The 8294-nt window shown below is 42.6% G+C and overlaps 1 pseudogene; it reads right to left on the reverse strand.

Moving 5' to 3' along the window:
• LOC110309254 overlaps positions 1 to 8294 on the reverse strand; it is a 13367-nt pseudogene that overhangs the window by 4224 nt on the left and 849 nt on the right.

Here is an 8294-nt window from a genome sequence, read left to right on the forward strand (position 1 = left end):
CAAGAGCATGCTAGCTTCCAATGTGACAGTCTGACCTGTGACCTGTGAGTGCCCTGACAGTGGTGACCAGAAAGCTGTGTCGAATACACAAAAAAGAAAAATCAGAGAGCAGCCACTTACAAACAAATGAAGAAACTTCATATCTCCACCATGGGCTGCAGCAAGGAGTACCAACCTGGTGCCAACTTAAAATAAAAACAACTAAAAAAGCTGACTCGTGAGGCAAAAAGACTGGTACAGAAAATGTACAAGATGCTTTCGTCAGAGACACTGCTTTTGGCCATTCAGGCCAGCCTCTTATAGCTATGAAAATTTGTGTACCTTACCTATATGCTTATTGTTAGATAATTTTAAGAGTTAAGATCGCCAATCTTGGCAAGTCTTTTTATATTCATTGTAATTCTTGTCAATTAACTAATTGTGTAGATCCTAATTTAGATAAGGAACCTACTGTTATGTTTTTGTAAGACACCTGCTTATGTTTTGCTGCCTAGTAGAGTTAGAAAATGATCCTTGGTTTAAAAATCTGAGAATACAAACTTTAAAAAGGTATCTACCATGGCTTTAGATTAGCAGCTACATATTGCCCATTTTGTTAATGATAAGCATAGGAATGTTTCCATAGCTTTGTCAGAGCAATATATTATATAGATAAAAAATTAAAAGCAAAGGTGAACACCCTAGAAGTAGTAGTGCTGGCAATAGGGTAAGATATTGCAAATGTCAAGACCAGGTTAGCTACTAAATGTCATGCTTCTTTCCAATACATTTGTGTCACCCCCTTACCTTATAATACGACCATTGATTGGGAAAAGACTAAAGCTCATTTGCAGAGAGTATGGAGAGATACTCATATTTCTCATGACTGAGAACAGTTAAAGGCAGAAATTTCAGACATAGCCAAGCCTTCACCTGTGTTCCAATGTCCTAGAAAGTCCTTGAGCAGACCATGGACTTGGAATTCAGGAAGAACGTTGCCTATTCAGTGACATTCAGAATTGCCTCTGGCATTACACTATCACTTTGAATAAAAGCTAGGTCACTGCCTTACACAGGAATTTACCATCAACTAGGAAAAAGGAAGTTTAAGACCTAAAGAGGAACCAGAGTAGATACTTAGAACTACAGATAGCTGAGTTACACCCATACACACATATTTACAATGGCCTAGGGAAAAGGTGGACTACCAAAACTGGTTTTCAACCTCCCCCTGGCTTTCAACCTTGTTGTTTTCCCTTTTAGGGCCCCTTTTGGGACTCCTATTATTGATTTCCTTCAGTCCTTGAGCATTTCAGATGAACCGATTTGTTAAATCTCAAATTGATTCATCTCTTTCAAGCTCATTTGTTTCAGTTCATTACCATCAGCTGTACGTTGGCGATAATAAGCAGGTTACTAGAGAAGAGTCAGACGTGGATGCTGCTTCATCACCCTCATCTCGGGAAGAGAGACTCAATTTCCATAAAATGCTTAAGTAAGATCATTCCCCTCCCCCTAAATTTGACCATCAGTCTCATGCCACAAATCACTTACAGATTGCCGTAGTCTGTACTTCCGACATGGTAATACACATTCTCGCCACATTGGAAACTAAACAGTCATCCCAGGCTAGACACATCAAAAAATTACAGCTTGAAGCTGTCGCCCGTGAGAGTTGTAAGAATAAGTACTGCACAGAGATTAGTCTGGAAGCTGTTAGACAGCCTCTGAGAAGCATGTCTGATTGCATGAAGGTTGAGTGCCCTAGGGTTCTTCCCCCAGGAAAAACAGCACGAGAGCAGGTCAGGGTTACTCTGGATAAAAATCTGTGGGCCTGAGAGTCAATCCTGTACATGGCCCCTAACATTACACACTGGGGATCAGACCTCTACCTCTACCCACGGAGCTTGCTTCATTCCTAAATCCCTTGGCTAGCCCAGGTTAAACCCAACAGACTGGAACCGTTAATTCAAGCCTCATAGATGACTTGTCCTTGTGTCCTTCGTGGTTTTAGAGAATCACCNGGTGAGCAAACAGACGTTTAGGTGATCGTAAAAAATGTGGCTACAAATTTATTATACAATTTGCCTTTATAAAAATATTAAAACAGGGGAGATGTTGGGAGCTATTAAGACAACTCTTGATCTCTGAATTGGGCCTCTCCCCCCGAGAAGAAGAGGGGGTCAAAAGCGGGCCACCGACACCCCAATTCCGAAAACAACCACAGAATATTCCAGCCCTAAGTCATCGCTGATGTCCTGACCACACCCTGATACCACCAAGTTCCTGCTTCACGGTGTTACTGCCTAAAGAATGTGCAATTCTATTGCCCCCCTCCCACGGATAAGTACTCCTTTTGCTTGTATTGCCCCACCCCTCCATCTGATAAGTATCTGTACTTCCCCTTTTGCTTGTGCATTTAAGCCTTGGGCCTTTCTCAATACATTGGGGTTTTGATGCAATTCAGAATGTTTCCGTGTCATTATTCGCACAAAACCCTCGTTTCTTTCTAGGCCCTCACTTGGTTCTTAGGAGAAGGTCCCCTCGAGACCCTCGAATAACTGGACCTGCTGGACGGGTCATTTTTGGAAAGAAGCATAATGTATTGCAGTGACCTATTTACTTTCCCAGTTAATACTAATATAAAAATCTCCCAGGATACTTTGGAGGCACAAAAAAAGCAAATCATGAATGGGAATACTACTTACTGGGCATAGCATATAGGCAGCTCAGTCAGTGATATGCTTTCCACTCATATACCGGTCTGGGATTCAGGGTTCTGATCCTATTATCCAATCTGGCTCAGTAAGTTCCTAAGGCTGTGTAGAATAGGTTTGTTTCCCAGCCTAGGGTCACATGTTGGTGGTGGACCAGCCTCTTGTTCTTGTTCACTGTTTCAGACTTGTCCCAAAGTAAACAGTGTCTTCCAATAGGATCTCCTTTTTCCATCACCTCACTAACTTGGTGTCCAAAGGTATGAGCCCAGAGTAATAGGAACTGTCTATAACCAAGATCCAAAGAAACCATTTTCTCCCCAGAATGTGATTTTGTCAGTGCTATTTTGAGTACGATAAGGCTGACTATTTGAAGGATAAATGCTTGCATGGATAACCTCACACTGAGTTCATGGAAGGGCTGCAACACACAGTATCTTCCCATTCTTCAGCAGATGGACATCAGGATAGCTTCTCCTTCAGGGCTGCTCTGAGGACCACTACTACCCTGAGCACTCTAGACTCTGTAGATATCTCCTCCTTGTTCTGGAAGCACTGGTTCAAAGAGGAATTCTTTTCCACTTTCTGAACATGACTTCCAAAAGACATACCTAATTTTATACTACCAGAACTGTCTGAAGGTCCTCATTTCTCCCAACCCCCACTGAGGCTGATTTTAACTCTGAGAAAATGATTTTGAAGAAAAGTCATGCTGAATTCTACACAGATAAGATAGCGTGAGGACATTAGATTATCTAGACCCTCAATGGGCTCCTGAAACAGGCCTGATTTTGCACCACAGCTATGGGAATTCTGCTGGATGCAAGTTCAGCTCCAAGCAACTCAATCTCTCAATGAGTAAAATCCAAGACAAACTACAAGGCAAAGCTTTACTGAGCAGAGGTAGGAGGAAATGTAATGGTGGCAAGAAATGAGGAAAACAACCTGGAATGCTTAGAAGACACAGTGAGCCACCTGACATTTAGGTGGTCCTTCACAATTCACCAAGAGCAGAAAAGGGACATAAACACGTAGATTTTATACAGCAACCTCCTCCTTACCTCCAAATACCATATCCCTTTCATTTGCTCTAAAGATTTCAATGAGAATCAATAGTTTTTTCTCAGGTCACTTAAAAATCTGACCCTACAAGAATTTTTGTGTCTTTGTTACCTTGGGACTTAGGTGAGCATGCAGAATAATTGGACTGCTGTATTTGATATTTCAAAGGTGCAAACTAAAACCTCAGGGTGCATTTCTCATTAAATTTGGTCTCTAGAGACACACACAGCTGAATTTATGCACAATCACACACGCACACACTCACATATTTGTATATACAAGAACCCATATCACAAACACAAGATTACCTAGTATTACACAAACACACAACTTTAGTATAAACAAGCTCAGCCACAGGTGGTCCAAACACACACAGAGAAACACACACAACATACAAGACACACAAACATACACACCACACAATACACACACAGAGACACACAAACACGAATCAGTGAAAATGTTACTCTCGCCCAGCATATTTCCTGTTGCATGAGCACCTTCTAGGACCTCTGATGTGTATATGCATAAGGTTCTTAGACTCAGGCAGTCTTTGCCGCCCTCATCTGTAATTAACTACTCTTCAGAAAGTTTTTTATCCAGATACTTCCTGGTCCTACAAGGAAATTACAAGCTCTGCACAGATAACCTGCACAACACAATACCAAATTCCCAAGAAAGAGATTCCTAAGAAAAGCCTCCAGCAAGCCCCATGTTGACTCTCTCAGTAGGCTTCACTATACCTACACAGGTTCCTTGGTAGCATCAGAGGAAGACAGTGACTTTTGGTCACTACCCAGGAACTTTTCTATCTATTACAGTTCATGTGATCTTAAATCTTCCTCAATATCAGTCAGAAGAAAGCTGGTGAAATGACTTGCTGTGACATTTCTGAAATGCAGCGCTGTGCCAATTATGAGGGGGAATCTATCCTGAAACAAAGCCATGCCCACGATATAGTTAGCAAAAACCATGTTAGCGGAGGGATGAGCTGTAGGATTCTGTGCATGTTCATGGTGGAGCCAATAAGACAAACCGATATCTCCCAGGGAGATAACTCTATGAAGGGAAAGTGAATAAATCTAACTCTTGTTTTTAAAATACCTTTATTGTTTATCAATTCATTGAAATAAATGAGAGGGAGCGCTAGCTGATAGTGGACAGGAGATGAAAAAACACCTGGACAGAACAAAACAGGAAATGGCAGGTTTATTGAGAGTCCAAAGCTCAAAGAAGTAATATAGAGAATGACTGGACAATTCAAAAGTCATTGACTGGCCTCCCAACATACTGAGAGAGAAAACCATGCAAACACAAAAAGAAACACACAGACACAGACACACAAACAAGCACACACACACTTATTGACATGAAATCAAAATTGAGTAGAAAACAAACATGTATCTGTTTTGTTTCAGGACCAAGATAATTCAGACTCTGCAGAGGAGATGTTTCCAGGGAGAACCAACGACACTGCTATTGGTTTAGAGCAATAAAAAGCACTAGAGAAGCCGGGTCATGGTGGCACATGCCTTTAATCCCAGCACTTGGGAGGCAGAGGCAGGAGGATTTCTGATTTCGAGGCCAGCCTGGTCTACAGAGTGAGTTCCAGGGCAGCCAGAACTATACAGAGAAACCCTGTCCCAGGGTGGCTGTGTGGGGGTGGGGGGTGGGTGGGTGGGTATCTAACAAAAAACACTGGAAAAACTATTCTTGGTAAGAATTGGGGGCATATACTAAGAAATTTTTTCTTGAAGCCTCAAAAACCTCACACCAAACCTGAGCCTGTGAGAAGCCTTTCTTTCATCTCTGGTCATCCAGCCAACTCCAGACTGTAGGGCCCCGGAATGACCACTCCAACAGAAGAGCACTCAAAGGAAATAGGACTGACAAGCTGCTACTCAGGCTCTCTCAGTGTGAACCAAGATATATGAAGCCTGAAGAGACCATTTTAAGATAGAGGGGAAAAGGCGGGAATAGAAAAGCCGCCAAAAGACAGCAGTGAAATCCACTTATTTGTCAATTACACTAGGCTGTCATCCCTGCAAACTATTTCCTACCTAGAATCTCACAAGATCCCTTTAAAGCAAATGAGCTACAGGCCTTTACTTCTTCCTTCAAAGTTCTGTGCTATTCTAAAGAAGGGCTCCAACACAGCACCTTCAAACTTAAGGCATGTAGTGTTGTGATGTGTAATCAACCTATCCCCCTTAGTGATTCTAGCAGAGCAGGAGCATTTGCATGCCAAACATGCAGTTTCCTGAACCAGGCTACCTCCACAGAGAGGCCTGTAGATGGTCACATAAACAAACACTTGGAGGAGACATAGGTGAGTGCCTGGAGAAGTTGTTGGACTGTTACATTGGATTGTCTATGTTTATGGTTAGACATGAGGGCAATCTGCCTCTGATACACATCATCCCACCTGCTGCTCCTTGGCACAGATGTTCTTGCTGGCCTCCTCACAGAACGTCCTTTCTTCCCCACAGGACACTTGCGGGGTCCAGCCTGCTCCACCAGCAGCTTACTGTTCTCATTCTCTAATATCCTTACATTTTCCTTGAGTTGAGTGCACTCATGGAGGAGGTGGTCCTGCTTGATGCTGATCCACAAAGAAAAATTGGTGATTCCAAGGCAGATTTCATTTGCTTGCCACTCCTACAAGTCCCATGATCCCTGCAAGGGCCCTGATCACCAGACAGCCCCCAGAAGCATCCACAGTATACATAGCAGCACCATACCGAGAGAGGTCAAATCAAGATACCAGCCATATTCCACAGGACTCAAAAAACTTCTGAAAAACCTGGCACCAAGAGTGTTCAATATACATAACAGAAGAGGAAATGTTCATCATGGTTGATTATAGGTCTGTGGTACCATAAAACCTTCAGGAGGTAGAGGGCTTACCCCTCTGAGAGAGGTGAGAAGACCCAAAAGGTGTACACTCTTTCCATTTTTGTCAGAAATCCTACATCTTTTAATCTGCGGTCAGAATACTAGAGGTTCAGGGTTCCTGGATATTCCAGCATGGTGGAAAAGTTTTCTATGTAGAGGATCTTGAATTTGGAAGAATAAAGATTGGAGGGTCTTGGACACTCTTCACACTTAGGACAACTGAGTCCAAGAGGTACAAATCCAAGACCCTTGCTTCAGGGCAGGGCTCTTGGATAGAAAACAGATAGCATAGAACCAGAGCCCTTGCTTTTGTTCAAAGACCTAAAAGGACAGAAGCATTCCCTGCCTAGTTCTGGGGTCTCAATGGTGTCATTGACTCACCAGTAGGAATAGTTTTCGTCTATCAGTTCCTAGGAGAACTTCATGGAAGAAATTATGGACTGGGTCATTTTCTCCATATCCAACATTGTCTTCTCATGTTGTGATTTAATGATGTTGAATTCAGTGTTCATCCTGTGTTAGGGCATGGCCCAAGAAGCAACTAATCTGCTGAATAAAGGATTCAATAATCATGTGCAAACATGCTGTATCATGGACTACCCAAGCCAAGTGCATACAACATCCTGGCTCCTTCAAATTGGGTCCCCTTGGTTGTAATTAAACTTAATATCCAGGGCAGAGGACAGCAGAGCCAGGGGACCAAATGGAGGTAGCTGACCTTCAAGAGCTTCCAGGGCAAGCATATAGGAATAGACTACTTCTATGACAATTTTCCACTACAATATGCCACAGGCATGGGTCCAGTAGATATCTGTAATGGCTTTCCTCTTATTTTTAAGTCAGGGATTCTCATTCCTTGGTTTGGTTCCTGTTGTTATGGGAATTCCCAGAGGACACCACTAGTATTTACAGGACAAAGGCTTTATCACACCTCCTCCCCCAGGGGATTCTTGTGTGACAGCAAGGAAACACCAGGAGCAAACTTCCCTGGTGATCACTTTGGGCCTCTATGGACTCAACACTATCAGGACCTGCAAACTGTGCATCACACAAGTCCTCATACCCCATCAAAGGTCCCAGAGCCCCAGTCCTGAACAAAACACACACAACTACATTCACACACACAGACACAATTAGAATGCCAAATAAATTTAGGGAGGTGCCATCTCTTACAATGACCAATATCAGAGTAAAGCCTTGATAGCCTGCAGGCTTTGCATTCACACAATGAGAGGCAGCAAGTGTGAGCAGGTCCTTTCAGCTCTTTACAACAAGAATCAGATTGCAAGCACCCCAAGGTCAAGTACAAAAAGAAGATGATAATAAACACACAGCACCTTGTTTATCCAACAATGAAACACCTGTCAGGGCTACCTAATGGAATGAATGGAGATAACACACTCCATTCATGGAAGGAAATTGGGTTAACAGATGGCACAATACAGTCAACAGGGTACTGGGCATAATTACTACCTGTAGTTCAAATCNTCACACTTGTAAAGTTCCAGGACTCCACACATTTCCTCCATGTCATTGCTGATCTTCCTCATATACAATTTCAGTTCTTCTACTTCATTTATATTTGATGTCTGATTAGTGATGTTGGAATTTTCAGATGAAGCAGACCCTGGAGAATGAAAAACA

Source organism: Mus caroli, chromosome 14 (genome assembly GCF_900094665.2).
Source record: "Mus caroli chromosome 14, CAROLI_EIJ_v1.1, whole genome shotgun sequence".
Taxonomy (NCBI): domain Eukaryota; kingdom Metazoa; phylum Chordata; class Mammalia; order Rodentia; family Muridae; genus Mus; species Mus caroli.